General features: G+C 43.6%; 1 protein-coding gene and 1 long non-coding RNA gene across 7 annotated transcripts in view; one reads left to right on the top strand and one right to left on the bottom strand.

The window, feature by feature from the left end:
* Nucleotides 1-16,185, bottom strand: part of TSPAN9 (tetraspanin 9) — a 419,005-nt gene that overhangs the window by 141,329 nt on the left and 261,491 nt on the right. The gene's annotated exons all lie outside the window — the stretch shown is intronic.
* On the top strand, nt 559-8,802 carry LOC128327490 (uncharacterized). Its single transcript, XR_008308638.1, has 4 exons — nt 559-1,176; nt 2,578-2,735; nt 5,521-5,632; nt 8,670-8,802. It is a non-coding gene; the product is annotated as an uncharacterized LOC128327490 (long non-coding RNA).

The following is a 16,185-nucleotide window of genomic DNA, read 5'->3' as shown; positions in this document are numbered from 1 at the left end:
GTCTCGAATTAAAAGTAATGGCTGGAACACTGATGAGCGAATGCCCATGTGGACAAATCAGGAACAGAGGGAAAGGCAGGGGGAAAGGGATGCTGATCCCTTCCTGCATGCATAACATGGACCATGCCCTTTGTAAATTATATATATATATAGAGAGAGAGAGAGAGAAAGGAGGAATAGCAGTTTGAGATTTCAGAATAAAGGATGGAAAAAATCAGTACCAACATCTAATGAGGTATTTGAATTCAACCCTTTTTATCCTGCTGGATTTCTAAACAAGAATGAATACTGGGGGGGGGGGGGGCTATTTAAACACACCACTCTGTTCCTAGACAGAAGCAGTATTAAACCCCATACAGTCCCAAATAACACCTTAACAAATTAATCCAAAGATGTCATCCTGGGCTGCCAAATGTAAAGATGCACACTGAGGTCTAACCAAGCAAAGCTTAAGGAAAAGCTAACTGATTCATGTGACTTCTGCCTAAGTAACTGAATAGGCCACTCAAGAAGGTGCTGTTCTTCTCTTTGGCAAGAGCTAAATAACCAGCAAACTGAGCTCTTATGGTAGAGAGCAACAGGATCAGGATATTTATCCAGCACCCCATCCTCTCCCTTTTCTAGTCCATCAGGGCTCAGAGATGGAATTGTGTGGTCTGAGCAATGGGGATGCTTCTGGAACTTTCCATATGGATCAGCTGCAACTGACACTTTAGTCCCTGCTATGGCACAGAGAACAGCTGCTTTAGTCATGCATGCTGATATACATCTTTAATACTTCCATCCATTAGTCTGAAGAAAGCTGTTTTTAGTTAGTTTTGGAGATACAGGGAACCCTGGTGTAACTTTTAATGTTATCAGATGAACCCTTCCTATACACAGGAACCTTTTTCTGTGTGAGAGCACTCATAAACATGACACTCAGTCTACCACCTCTGGTCTACCACTGCATTCTATGTAATAAGCAGAACAGCTCCAAGTGTTGCTCTCTCTCTCTCTCCACCCCCACCCCAAGAAGAATGCAGCAAGTGAACCATCCTATATCATGTTTATTAGAATGCAGAAGCTCCCTGGTCACCCAAGAGGCCATTGCTCAGTGGCAGACTGCATGCCTTGCTTACAGACGGTCAGGTTCTGATCCCAGAATCTCTAGTTAAAAGGATCTGACACAGCAAGGTAAGAAAGACCCCTCTCTGCTTGAAGAGCTGCTGCTAGTTGGAGCAGATAACAGTGGGCCAGAAGGGACAATGGTTTCTCAGTACAAGAAAGTTCAGTTCCATACATTTACAGAAAGCTCCTGTTCTTTCAAGGGACAAATCATTTGGCAAGGCAATATACAACTTATACAAACCATATTAAAGCCACATCACACAACAGGCACACAATTTATTATATTCAAAATGCTGAGTTAAAGATCTCTCAGAAACAGTCAAGCACTACATAAGCCAAGAGTCGTACTGTTGATTTAGGACAATCCAGTAGAAGTTTGGACTTTAGTTACCACCTGGGGAATGGGGGGGGGGATTATCGCAAGTAAAACTTCCAGACATGTGATTCACTTATTTCTGTTTGAAACATGCAGCAATTTAATTTGGTCTTAAACAGCAAGGGACTAAGCTGAAAGGATAGCTCTACCTGAACTGATAAAAGCTAGTATGTTTCAGAGGCCTGTCGAATTGCTTGAGCTCAACACATCCTGGCATTTCTGTAGTAAAGTGATCAAGCCACTCCAAAAACTGGATGCTCACCATTAAGACTACATCAGGGTCTTCTATGATCATCTGGCATAAGGCTCACAGTGTTAATGGTAAGGATGAGAGGGAGGTCACTTGTTTCCTCAAGATAACTCCAGCACAGCATGTGGTTGCTAGGGAAAGCCCTTCTTTTATCAGCCGTTACAAACAGAATGACGGATAAATGAGGAGGTTCAAAAGCCGCATTATTCAATCCACACACTCCAGAGTATCCTGAGGAACTGCAGCAGCTTAACAAAAATTGAGCATGGCTGCTTGTGAGACATGTCAGACTAGATGTTACTTTAAGCACTTGCTTTACAAGTGCGTGCTTGTGAGTTGTTCTTTTTTAAATGTTAAATACCACTTGGACTGGGGTCCCCATTGATTTGTACCACATCAGGGGAAGACAGCTTTACCCTCCCCCCACATTATCCCAATCTGGAATGCTGACCTGCAGCTGCTATTTGCCAAGGAATAAAACAAATTTTAAACAATAGCAGCTACCTGGGGGAAAGTAATTCAGATTGGGCCCATGCACACGAATGGTCCTGATCCAGCTGCTATTTAACAGTAAGAAATAAGCATGCGCTTGCAAACATGTTATTAACGTAATGCCTAATTTGACTCTTAGCAAAGCAGCGGGCTAAATAGAGAGAGGGTACAATATTTGTTGCAAAACTTGGGAATCAGACAGCCTTTAAAGAGTCGGTGTGTAGAGAAAGACAGAGATTTGATTGTGCAGTGCAAGAAAGCATCCTTTTCTAACTAGAATATTCTGCCTCTTCCTTCCCCCTTCTTTGGCATATGCCCACAGCCACTCTTATTACTTCATTTCTTCCAGAACTGAGCCTCAGAATTGAAAGTGTGATATTCTGTCCTGGGACACCATGGCTCAAATTTAGAAAGGAAACAGGGATTGGAGGAATAAGAAGAAAAAGCACCCAGATCCTACACAGAGCAGCAAACCCGGAAGGAAAAGAAGTAGCCTTCTTGGTTTCAGTGAGTCAAGAGCCAGTCACAAGGGTCACGGCCCATTTTTAAAGTCATAATTTTTAAATTATGACTAAGTTCCTGGATGGTTGTTTGGTTTTTTACCTCTGCTAATATGATTGTTTTGTTTTCTCAAAGGATTTACTTTAATTTCAATATGTCAGCCCTGAGTGAGGTTTGAACCAACAATAGCTTCAGGTTCTGTAGATAACTGCTCTGTCATAAGATTTTACCATCAACTGTCTCCTCCACCACCCTATCTGACTGATCCAATTGATTGCTCCTATGTTCCACAGTCAGACTTCATTCCGATCTTGACCTTTCTTCAAGGAGCTCAAGACAGCATAAATAGGGTTATCCCATTTTATTCTCAGTACATTCCACATGGACTACATGCAAGAATTCAGCACTCCTAAGGAGTCCTTAGTAAGGACCCCTGGAAATACTCCTTGTGAATTCTTGCTTACATGATCCGACAAGAAAGGTCAGGAAGGTCTCTTGTGTGCCATCATCTTGCTTATAAGAACAGCACCAATACTGCAGTAGCACATTGAAGATGGCTCTACTAAAAAGAACTAAGAGATGCTGCCATCTTGAATAAGCAAGTACTCTAAGTACCACTGTCTTACAGTGGTAATCTCTGCTACTGCCCTGTGGCAGAAAATGTTGAACTTTTTTTAAGCAAGCATTTGAACCAATGAGATTCTGTGGTTTTCCTGCCATGTCTCTACTTTGAAACAATAGTTATCTATACCTCTTAAGTTCATGCAGCAACTAAGAGCAGCAATAGATGTGTGGAAAGCCCTCCAAAAGAACCAAACTAAACTATTCATTTAAAGCCCACAAGCCAAAGTAGGAAACCTTGCAATAAAAGGATTGTTCAAGATACCAGTGTGTTAATCCAACGTAACATCTGACATTCATAAACCTCACTGTCTACATGAGAGTGAGCATAATAAAAGATTTACTAAATCAAATCAATGTCTCACGTAACTCAGTATCGACTCTTCACAATTTATCAGGAAAAACAAGAAAATGTACGGAAAGAATCATCCCCATTTGACAGATTTTAAAAATGACACACAAAGATATCTATGCAGAGTTATACAGCATTCATAAGAAATAGAATCAAAGAGACAAAACTAACCTTCCTTATGTCTAGCATAGCAATCAAAATGACTCTCGTCATTATACAGCAAATACATCTAAAATTCCATAATCAAAATTGTGTCTCCTCTAAATTCTACAAAGATCCACATGCCCAGCAGGCATTTTATTTGTTTGTTTGTTTGTTTCATTTAACACATTTTTATACTGCTCCATATGCAAGTCTCTGGGCGGTTTGCAATCCAAAAACACAATTAAAACATTTTAAAATACAGATAAAAATGCTAAAACTTAAAAAATTAAAACTATAAACTAAAAGCCTAACAGGTATGTCTTCAGGTTACATTTGCATTGCAACAGAGAGCAACATCACTACATTTCACATACACTAGCTGTCTAACTATATCCTAAGGAAGGAACATTAATACTTTCCAGACACAAATTCTGTAAGGCCTCTTATGGGTGCCACATGCTTAGATGTCTTGATGAGATGCTAAAGCTCATCTTCAATGCCGATTCAATTTTCTTCTACAACTCTGGTCACCTCCATGAAAAATGTAAGCACCAGGATGTGTGTGATCAGGGTGAACCAAAGACTTTCCCCTCTAACAGCTTCCCCTCTAAACAGCTTAGTTTAAAGGAGGCTTTAGCAGTGTGTGGGCCATGATTCCCATGATTTTCTGATATAGTAAGGCACATATCAATCCTCTGCCTACAAAGTTCAGGTGGCTTGAGTGGTTTTGTTACACATACATTATTCAGAACCATACAAGCCATGTACCCTACATGGGTCAAAGTTTTTATATTTAGCCTTAGTAACCATGGAAGAAGCATCTCCTGCTCAGCTTAAGTATCATTTAGAGTAAGCCACAATCTTCACAACATAGGAAGATGCCTTCTACCGAGCTGCCCTCTACTGATTGGTCCATCCACTTCAGTATTGTCTACACAGACTGGCAGCAGCTTCTCCAAGGTTGCAGGCAGGAGTCGTTCTCAGCCCTATCTTGGAGATGCCGTCAGGGAGGGAAGTTGGAAATTTCTGCATGCACGCATGCAAATACTATTCCTAGAGTGGCCCCATCCCCTGCTCACACATGTCTGATGTCTCCCATTCAAATGCAAACCAGAGTGGATCCTGTTTAGCAAAGGAGACACTTCATGCTTGCTACCACAAAACCAGCTCTCCTAGCAGGCAGATTGAGAGAAGGATGACAGTCTTTTTTTCTTTCTTTGGAAACCAACCTGTCCTCTAACAGGTGTAATAGTGACACTCATTTAACTTGTGGGAGGGGCCCTAGTGATAAAAGAGATGCTTTACATGCAGAAGGTTCCAGGTTCAATCCCTGGCAACCACAAATAGGGCTGGAAAAGATCCCTGTCTGAAATCCTTGAGAGCCACTGCCAATGTAGGCAACCCTGACATTATGAGGTAAAGCTTCATATTTTCACATGTTAACTATCATTTATATGCTGTGGTGGCAGTGCCATCATTATGCTTTCACTTACTTTAAGACTTGTCTTATTCTAGAAGATATAAGGCAATAAAAACTGTTTCTTGTCTCAACTGAATTTTTTTTTAGAACTTAAAAGAGAATCTAACACTACAGATATATCCTGTGTAAAGAAGCACATCTTTTCTCCATCATCTCAGCTCTACAACATTGGTTTTCAAATTTATTTTCCCCAGGGACCCTCCTTCCACATAGATGTGACTGCCAAGAAACCCCTGCCCATCTGGTAGTGTTAACACCATACAGAGGACTGAAAGTGGAACTAACTTGCTTTCTCCCTGCCAACAGGTAAACTCAGTAGTCTTGATGCATACACAGTTAACACCACACAACTGACATGGAACCCCTGAGAATTTTAGAGGATCTTCAGGGCACTCTAGAGCAGTGTTCTTCATTGCAAAGCACAGAGGTCAGTGGCAGGCCCCATCAACCCTAAGTTCAGCCCCCTAAGTGTTTGTTGGGCCTGTGTGAAACTTCAGCCAAAGCTGAATACTCTGCACAGTTCCGCGGACACCATGTGGAGACAACCATTCTCAATATGTAGTGCCACACTTTGCCCAGTGCTGAAACTGAGCCCTCTTGAGCCCCTGCACTATTTTGGAAGGCATGCGTGGAGTGCTGGGAAGTGTAGCCCTTCCCAGGGCTTCCCTCACAGAGCTCTTAAGAGAGGGCTCCATCTGTCCTTAAGGGCCTTCCCAGCACTGAGAAAAGCACAGTACTGTGTGGAGGTCAGTACAATGGGAAATGGCTCTCACACTGAAGGTTTGGCCCCCTTTTGAAAAATAGCGAAGATCACTGCTCTAGAGTGTGTTCAGGAGGAGCACTGGCCAGGCCTGCTGGACTCCACAAAAGCTCAAAGTGCTCTGTAGACTGCATTCAATATTCCCATAAATCTATGCACTGCAGAGGAAGACTGGCAACTGTGTGTTCTGGAAAGCTTGTCTGTCAATACTGCCCCTTTCACTGAGGAAAGTCTGATGAGGTTTCAAGGACCTCCCCTATGCCTGCTGCCAGGGCTCCTAGAAATACAGTTTGACACAGACTGCCCTGAAGTAAGGGCAAGTCCAGGAAGGAAGCACGGTCCACAATTCTAGGACAGTAAGTAATTCAGCTGTCGTTTTACTCTGACACAAGACACTGCAAATTGCTAGGGCTTCTTAAGGAAAGAATTAGCAGCTGTGCAGAAGGAAGTAGGAGCTAGCAGGCTCCTGAGGGAGAGGCAAAGCGTGGGAATGGATGAAGAGGCCTCAGGTGGAGCTATGCGTTGACAAGCCTATCTGGGCTTTCAATGGCACACTGCTGAATCCCAGGCTGCTGTCTTAGTAGCTGCTGAAATATCTAAGCAAAACAACAACAACACATTTTGAAGCCTATTATTTCACCCTCATGTTCAATGAATTAAGATTTCCCTATCGAAAGGCGGTCAAAACAAACTAGGCCATATTGTAAGAAATGTTTTCAAGAAAATGCACTCTGACTCATGGATCTTAAATCACTAGAACCATTTACCCAACCCTTCGTTCAAACAACAAATGATCCCTCCGTTTTTGAACAGTCGCAGCACAGACATTTCCAAGGGGAAACCTCACATTATTTTCACATTAAAGAAACTGGCAAAAGGCAACACTGTAACACGGAGGTCAGGAAGCAAGGGGAACAAAGATGAGGATTGGTGCAAAGTAGGCAACCCTCTGTGCCTGTCTAAAATAAACGGGCTTCTTAAAAAACATTCTTCAACTCCTTCCCAACATGAGGAAGCAACGACAATACGCTGACTAGAACTAGTTATCAGGGCACACACTGGGGTTACTGATGAAAACAATAGCTTAGGGTCTCTTTCTCTTTCTCTCCCATAACACCGAGGAATTCTTAGTGAGCCTATTCTCACCAGCAGCCTAACCCAGGGCAGCCCAGACTGGGTTAGGCTGCTCGTGTGCAGCACCAGAATCGGGCACGATCCCTGCACTGCTGTGGTGCCTAACCCTACTTTTAAACCCAGCCATTAGCTGGAGCAGCACAGATTGTCTGGGAGCACAAGCCATGCTCCATGCAGCATTTCCTTGATTGTCTGGAGGGAAGGTGAGTTGGACCCTGCCTTCCCTGCCCACAAATAGCCTTAATGTCATCATGTGGCAAGCTTCTCTGCCCTAATTCACTGGCTGCCACTTCAGAGGTCAGGAAAACTCCCAGAGTGATGGCATTTTCCTAACACACATGTAGTATCCCTAGACATTACAGTGAGGAGAGGAAGAGCATGACCTAGGATGGCTGCTTTCAGTGACAGCTTTGCATTTGCCATACTGTCTACTTGCAGCCTCACCTCCATTCAGACATTAGAAAACTGAGTGACCAGGGTTCTAGAACAGGGATATCAACTCTTTCAGCATCCAGCGCTTGCCTATTCAGACAAGTGTTGAACACAGGGACATTCAGAGGATGTGTACAAAGATCAGATCAACATGGGGCAGAGCTAATCAGAGCACTCCCATTTTCCCTCACCACAGATACACTGTCCCCAGTTTTATAATGGCTGAATAGGGCTTTCAGCCTCTCCATAATTAAAAGGATGTGCACTAACCTTAAAGACCCAACTTTTGCTGCCTGAGGTGGTGATTTCACCAGGCCCCAAGGTAAGGCCATCTTTGGTTTTCCCCCAGTGGAGATTTCTGCCATATATACAAATCATGCCAAATCACCTTTTAGTTAAATGTTTCTGAATCTCACTCTTGCCTGAAAATTAGAGGAGCTGCTGTCTTGTGATGAGAAAAGTGTCCCCGTTGTCCATTCAAAATATATTCTCTGGATTTGACATCCTGGGCTGGAAAACTGTAATGTGCTTCATGTTGCATAAAATTGTAGCCATTACAAGATAATACAAGTGGAGCCAGGTCAGAAATATAAAGTGAATTTGAATGTGTCCCTCGTTCTATGTTGCCTGAACTTTGCAATTCTGCTGTCTCATCTCATGCAACCCATATGTGCCATTAACTTGGAAGATTAACTTTCAAATATGTACAGTGGTTAAATCTGCTTGTAAGATTTATATATTTGCCCAACAGGTTAATATAAGCATCAAGGCAATGCAATTTAAAGTAAACAGGGTATTGTTGTGGCACATACTACAGTTGGGGGGGGGGCGGATGGTCTCTAAGTCTGGATTACCCTAAATAAAACAGCTCTAGAAGACTTAGCTATATTAGACTGCCAATACCTGCTAGAGCAGTCTCACCCATAGCAAAAACAGTTGGCCATCCTCCACCTCTCAAACGAACTTACAATTTACATGTCTGAATATTTACTGAGCTAGAGCTTTGCTATCTTGCAGTATACCAGCCTGCTGGCAAACCTGTCCTAGGAGAAGATGCCCAGAATTCTTAAGGGTGGGGGAGAAGAGCTCTCATGCACAATTTATTTTCCTGTGAGGTAAGAGAAGACAAACTGCTAAAACAGAAAATCTCTCTAAGTACAACAGTCTTTGCTCCTTATTTCCATAATACTTTCTCAGAATCAAAAGTAAGTCTAAGGGTCGTTTCACACACTACATGGCATCAAACATGGATGAGAGCAAATCTTGGCTCTCTTGACAGCTGTCTGTTGCCTTCAAATATCCAGGTCTTTCACACGACCTCACTGGGGAGGTTCCTCTTCCCTGGCAGAGGAGCAACTGCCATCCTCCCCTCCACTACCACCCCCCCCGCCCACAAGCAGTGGTGCACCGGAGGGAGATGCTGGGTTCCCTGGGGCATGAGTGTGGCGGCTGCTCTCATTCGAGCAGCTACCATGCTCAGCATGGCCACACAACACACCCCGCTGGCTCACTGCCAGAAATGACGGCAGGCCGGGGGGGAGCCATTTAACCTGGCATCGATTGCTGGCCGAGGTTAAGCAAACCACAGGCTGGTTTAACCTTGGCTAAAGACTAGGTTTGAAAGTGGGACTTGGCGTGGGGCCAGTGCCGGGAGCAACCTTGCTCCAGGCACTTCACACTCTCAGTCTAACCCAGGCTGGGCTGCCCTAGCCTGAGTTAGGTTGCATGTCTGGATACCCTTATTATATTTTTTTAACTGTATACTTTAAAAATGATGTTACCTTTCTCACAATGATCTAGTCTCCTAGAGCTTTGGCAAAAATGTTTACACACGTGTGCGTGCGCGCACATACACACACAGCGCTTGGTGGGGGGGCAGCCTCAACACCAATAAACCCTTGTAAAAACTTTGTAAGAAGTGTTAAAACTGCCTCAAATTCCAAGAGCATTTTATTTAAATAAATAGCAAGGCATTTATTCAAATTAACAAAGGTGTCATGTTAACAGCTATGCAGGGGCGTAACTAGGGAAAACGGCGCCCGGGGCAAGCACTGAAATTGCGCCCCCCCCGTCGCGTCCACCCACCGCCCCCCCAACATACATCTGACTGACACACATGTTTCAGAAAACTTTTATTTAAAAAATTAAAAAAATTACAAAAATTACCAAAAATTTCAAAATGCACTACATACTTAGGTTTTTCCACACAACAACCCTGTGAAGTTGGCTTGTATCTCAAACATCAGAATTATGATGCAATGATGATACATACTACATTATACTTAGGTTTTTCCTCACAACAACCCTGTGAAGTTGGCTTGTATCTCAAACATCAGAATTATGATGCAATGATGATTATTATGATTATGATGCCCCTCCCTCACGCCCTGGTTCTGTTCCTGACTTTCCCTTGTGAGTGACTGTATTTTAACAAAACGAAAACAAAGGACTCCAAAGTAATTCGAGGGACTAGGGTGACAGTGCTAAAGACTCCTTATTCTCCTGCTGTTAAAGAAAGACTCTCCTTTTCCAAAACTGCGCGCTATTTACACCAGAAAAGGTTTCAAATGGAGGGGGAAGCATTTATGCATTTATGCTTTGTTTTATGTTACGATTTCAAAGTTAGAAAAACTATAAAAGGGCCATTTTAGAGAAGATATGCACTGCCTTAGTTGCAAATCCTGCTTTTTTGAGATTCCCTGCAATTGAATAAAGCGATAATATACACCTTTGCTATTTAAATTGGTTGGAGAGTATTTATGACAATAAAAAATGAAATGGCATTTCAGATGCAACATTGGTTGCCTAAGACCACTCAGATTTAACTAATCTTCATCACATTGACAAAAAGAGCAATTAAAATTAAAACCCATGACTAAAACCAAACCACTTTGGGGTTGTTTTTAATGAAAGGTGGTATATAAATTTAACAATAAATGTTTAGAAGTATATACTTTCACCCCCTGCCCAACCTACAATTAATTCCAGCTTATTTTCAAAGGGCTTCAAGTTTTATTTACAAATTGCTTGGCAGCACCAATGTTTAAGTAATCGCTAATTGCTCCTAATGATAGTTTTACTTACTGTTAAATTTATATACCACCTTTCATTAAAACATTCTCTGTTCATCTGATTTTCAGTCTGGTTCATTAAATCGGTGGAGGTTTAGACTTTCCTGATGGGCTGAAAAAGCTAATCCATTTTGATGATGACATATAATTAAATTAGCTTGCATTACATAGTGAAAAAGTCCAGGAAGGGAGAGATGGGGGGATGTGGAACCCAAGGTTCCACATCCCCCCATCTCCCCCTCCCTGAACCTTTTCAGTTAAAACGTGGTTAGATTATAGGGGAGGAAGGACTTGAATGAGCAAAAAGGGGAACTGGTTCGGGCGTTCAGGAAGTTGTTCAGAAGAGGGAGTTGTTCAGGAAGTTTGCTCTGGTGCCTGTCCTCCTCTCAACGCATGCACAACTGGTGGCGGGCGCACCAGGGAATGAGAGTCAGAGACTTGGACTACGAAGACACCGTGCTGCCCAGTGCTGGATGAGCAATGCCAATGGGGGGGGGCGGGCGCTGGGACTGGGGGAGGGGGACTGCTCTGCCCCCCCCCAATTTTTTTTCTGGCAAATCGGCGGGGGCACTTTTTGGCGCCCCCTGCCAAGTGGCGCCCGGGGCACGTGCCCCCCTGCCCCCCCATAGTTACGCCTATGCAGCTATGGTCTTTTCTTAGATTTCCAGATATGGTAACTTAAAGTCACATGCAAACGACATTGACAGAAGTTTTCCTATAGTGCCTTTGAGTGTTCAAAATGCTAGACATTCTTTCTTTCAATAACCCTTACAACAGCACTATAAAGTAAGCTGGTATCATCTCCATATTCCAGGAGTGCAGGCTTAGATTATTTATTTATTATTTTGATTATTAAAATACGTTAATCTTATCTTTTGCCTTCACAAAGGAGCCCCTCGAGACAGTTTCAGCAAAAACAAGCAATTATAAAAACAACACCACATATACAGTAGTAGCAAGAGTACTGAAAAGAAATATTTAAAGTAAGCATCCTAGACACAGATATCAACAGAATGGCTTTTATCACTGCACTAAATATCAAACCAAGAATGTTTTTAATTGGTGTCTGAAGACATACAGAGAGCGGACTAGCCAAATTCCACAGGGCAATATATCACACAAATTGGGTGCCACTTCCAAGAAGGCCCTATCCCTTGTGCCTACCAACTGTACCTCAGACAGAGGTGGGACATGCACCAGAACCATCTCTGAAGATTAAAGGGTGGTAGGCTCACACAGACAGAAGTGATCCTTCAGGTATCCAGATCACAAACATTTGAAGATTTTAAAGGCCAAGATCAGCACTTTGAACTGGGCCTGGAAGCCAACTAGAAGCAATTATATTGGTTCGATATAGGTATCACATAATCACAAACATGCAGTCTAGTTGTTACATTTTGCACCAAATGATGTGATGAGAAAAACACGGAGTTTCCATTTCCATTTTCTTCTTATAATGATAATAGGGAAGGCGGAGGAGTTCTTAACCCTTCCCTCCCTTGCCTATTCCCCCCTTAAAATGTTCAAATGGGATGTTTTTACTCCCCGCCCCCCAATTCAGGTTCTGAAACTAGAACGCTGAGAGAAAATAGCATAGGGGTCAGGGGGGTGTAGCATTTGAAGGGGAGAATCAATATAGAAGAGGTTAAGAATCCCACTCTCCTGACTACTGATCCTCCCCTGTAAGTGCTCCATCTACTTCCACATCACCTGCTATTCCAGCAAATGTGGTGTACGTAACACATGGTTGTCAAGTTAATGGGTTATCCAGTGAATGCACAACTTTATTGAGATTCAAGTCAAGGATTCCTGGTTCACTTTCTTAGTCACTGCGCTATGCCAGCTCTCAAAAAACAACACACCAAATACATGAGTAAAGATGCAAGGCTAAAAATCTTATACAGACACTATGGTTAGTTATCCATTCTTGTGAGCCAGGGTATCCCACAGTAGCATTGTCCTCTGACTGAGTTCATCTTCAACTTCATCCTGGAGGCTGGTCACTCATAATTCACTCATTATTTTATCCCCGTGATTGTAATAGGGCAAGATCAGCTTTGATGCCCCCTATCAGAGGCAGAAGGACTGAACAAGTAGAAATTAATCTTAGTAAATTATTATAAGCAGGGAAGGGAGTGAAAGATTACATAAATCCGAAACCTGTTCCCAATTGTAGATCAAGTAATAAGTGGATAGTCAGTTAGTCTTCGTTCTGGCCTATATACTGGGAATAATAATTACCTTATTCTCAGGGATGGAATGAGAGAGGGGCATGTTCTTACTAGAGAAGAGGAGCAGCTGCTGCTAGGACTGGCATGCTTCTTTCATTAGTATTCCCAACTAAAACTCACATTCACAATACAGTCCTCTGTATTATATTATAGGGTTTGATCATGGTGGGTCTACCGCCACCCTTTCCCTCCACTCTCATTTGTTAAGGAACACTATGAGGAAGAAGTAGACTACAAAGGAATGTTTTTTGTGTGTGTTTTGTTTAACTGGGTTTATTTTTTATGTAGTATTTTTCATGCACTAATTCAGCATGCTATTATAGGCATTCCCTTGACAAAGATTTCCATTCGAAACACGTGGGGAATATTAATTAAAGAGGCATACCAGTCCTGGCAGCTTGTGTGTCATGTTTGTCTTAAAGCTGCTTTTGATCCTCCTTTTGTGTTGCATGCTCTTATTGGTCCCAAGGCTTTACATATAAGGTACAATTTAAGAACATATGCATTTAAATAAAAACTATACATGTAGTCAAAATGTAAGTGAATAGTGACACTGATTAACTACTCCCTATGCAGAGCTTTCTAACAATCAATGAGTGCCACTTACTTTCTCTTAAGAAACTATTTGATTTTTTAAAAAAGTTTATATTTTTTTAAAGAATAAATGAAATAATCAAGCACTGGGCAAATGAAGTTGCCTCTTGTTATATAAAGAAAACTGCTAAAAGTTAAATCTCTTTTATACATACATGTTTCCTAATCATTATGCCCTGTTTCAGACATTCACCAGGGCTGGCACTCAATCTGCGTGATAAAAGAGGGACATGTCCCCTCCCTCTCCACTGTACAGATTATAGGCCCATTCACACTTTATGTTCAACACTCATATGAGTATACAGTGTACACAGGTACAGTCATTCACATGTTATGCTGAACCTATCTATCTTTCTATCTGTACCAACTTTCTATCTGTACCAAGCATTTGAAGGGCCTTGTAATGATCAGCCTCTAATCAGCCCCTCCCCTAAGGAGTGAACTGGAAGTGAACCCTGTCCTGACAGGCTGGTGACCTCCAGGGGTCAGCCAATCAGCATCAGGTAGGTAGGTCCTAGAGGCCCATGAGGCAGGAAGAGAAGGGGTTCTTTGTGCAGAAGCAGCTAAGCTAGAGGTGAGAGAGGATGGGCGGAAAGCTTAGTGAGGAGCAATGGAGTTTTGCTGTCTCATGGTCAAAAACTAGCCTGGATAATTCTCTCCTGGAAGGACATCTGCAGATCCTTGAGATACAGGATTTCAGGAAGCTTGACTCTCATCACATTTGGGGTGAGCTCAAGCGGGGGAAGAAGCCAGGGTTTCTGGCTTCTGGAAATTAAGCCTAGGGAACAGTTTGTTAATCATTTTGTGTTAGACTTTTAATTATTTTATTTTATTTTATTTTTATACCACCCTTCCAAGCTGGCTCAGGGCAGTTTACAATTAAAAAACAGAAATCATTAAAAACAATTAAAACAGAAATACAAATATAAACACCAATTACACATTTTAAAAAACAATTAAACTATCAAAACAATTAAAACCCTGAAAACCAGGTTAACATTAAAACAATTAAAACTAATAAAAAACCCTGAAAGGTCAGGCCAAACAGATGAGCTTTAAGGGCTCTCTTGAAAGTCATTAAAGAATTAAGATTACGAATTTCTGCTGGGAGTGCATTCCACAGCCCAAGAGCAGCTAAAGAGAAGGCCTGCCTCTGAGTCGCCACCAAACAAACCGGTGGTAATTGGAGATGGACCTCCCCAGATGACCTTAACGTGCGGTGGGGATCATGAAAAAGAAGGCGCTCTCTAAGATATCTCGGATCCAAGCCGTTCAGGGCTTTAAAGGTAATAACTTTTAGGAGAAGTAGATTTGGGTATTATCAGCATACTGATAACACCCAGCACCAAACCTCCTGATGACCTCACCCAGCGGTTTCATGTAGATGTTAAAAGCATTGGTGACAGAATGGAGCCCTGAGGGACTCCATATAACAGCTCCTGTTTTGAGAAGCAACTGTCACCAAGCTCCACCATCTGGAATCTACCTAAGAGATAGAAACGGAACCACTGCAAAGCAGTGCCCCCTATCCCCAACTCCCCCAGGCAATCCAGAAGGACACCATGGTCGATGGTATCGAACGCCGCCAAGAGATCCAGAAGAACCAGCAGAGTCACACTCCCTCTGTTGATTCCCCGGTAAAGGTCATCTGTCAGGCCGACCAAGGCTGTCTCAACCCAATAGCCAGCTCTAAAGCCAGTTTGAAATGGGTCTAGATAATAAGTTTCCTCCAAGACTGCCTGGAGCTGGTCGGCCACCATCCTCTCAATCACCTTGCCCAACCAAGGGAGATTGGAGATTGGCCTGTAGCTGTCTATCGCTAAGGGGTCCAGGGAAGGCTTCTTTAAGACTGGTCTAACCACTGCCTCCTTCAGGCAGGGGGACACCCTACCCTCCCTCAGTGATGCATTTACAATATTAACCAGGCCACCTCCAACAATCTCCCTACTAGATAGAAGCAGCCAAGTCGGGCAAGGATCCAGAGAACAGGTGGTAGGCCGCACCACCCCAAGCAGCTTGTCCACATCCTCAGGAGTCACAGATTGAAACCGATCCAATCTAATACTGCAAGAGGGATTGCTGGATACCTCTTCCATAGACCTTGCAGAAATAGTGGAGTCTAGTGATGTGCACGGTCCGGAGAAGTCCGGACCGGCACCGAAGGGGGGCCTTGTTTTTAGGGCGGGGAGGGCTTGCTTAGCCCTCCCGCCTCCTTGCCCCCGCCAGCGCCTGTATTTTCTAGTATAGGGGCGCTGGAAACCAGCCGCCCCCCCGCCGCGGCGGCGGCGAAAGAACTCCCAATGCCAGCCCTCCCTCCCTCCCAGCTAGCTGCCCACCCGCCCGCTCGCTCGCTCACCCGCTCACTGCATAGGAAACGAGAGGAGCTCCGGCACAGAGCTCCTCTCATTTGGAAGGCCTCCGGCATAATGGTGTTTTGCGCGCGCGCACGCATGCGCGCGCCACAAAGCACACCGTTCGCCGGAGGCCCGGTCTACCCGCCGGGAAAGGGCCGGGTAGACCGGGCCTCCGATCACTGGGTAGACCGGGCCTCCGATCGCCGGAGGCCCGGTCTACCCAGCGATCGGAGGCCCGGTCTACCCGGCCCTTTCCCGGCGGGTAGACCGGGCCTCCGGCGAA

Source organism: Hemicordylus capensis, chromosome 5, assembly GCF_027244095.1.
Source record: "Hemicordylus capensis ecotype Gifberg chromosome 5, rHemCap1.1.pri, whole genome shotgun sequence".
Classification (NCBI taxonomy): domain Eukaryota; kingdom Metazoa; phylum Chordata; class Lepidosauria; order Squamata; family Cordylidae; genus Hemicordylus; species Hemicordylus capensis.
This window is presented reverse-complemented; position numbering and strand designations above follow the sequence as displayed.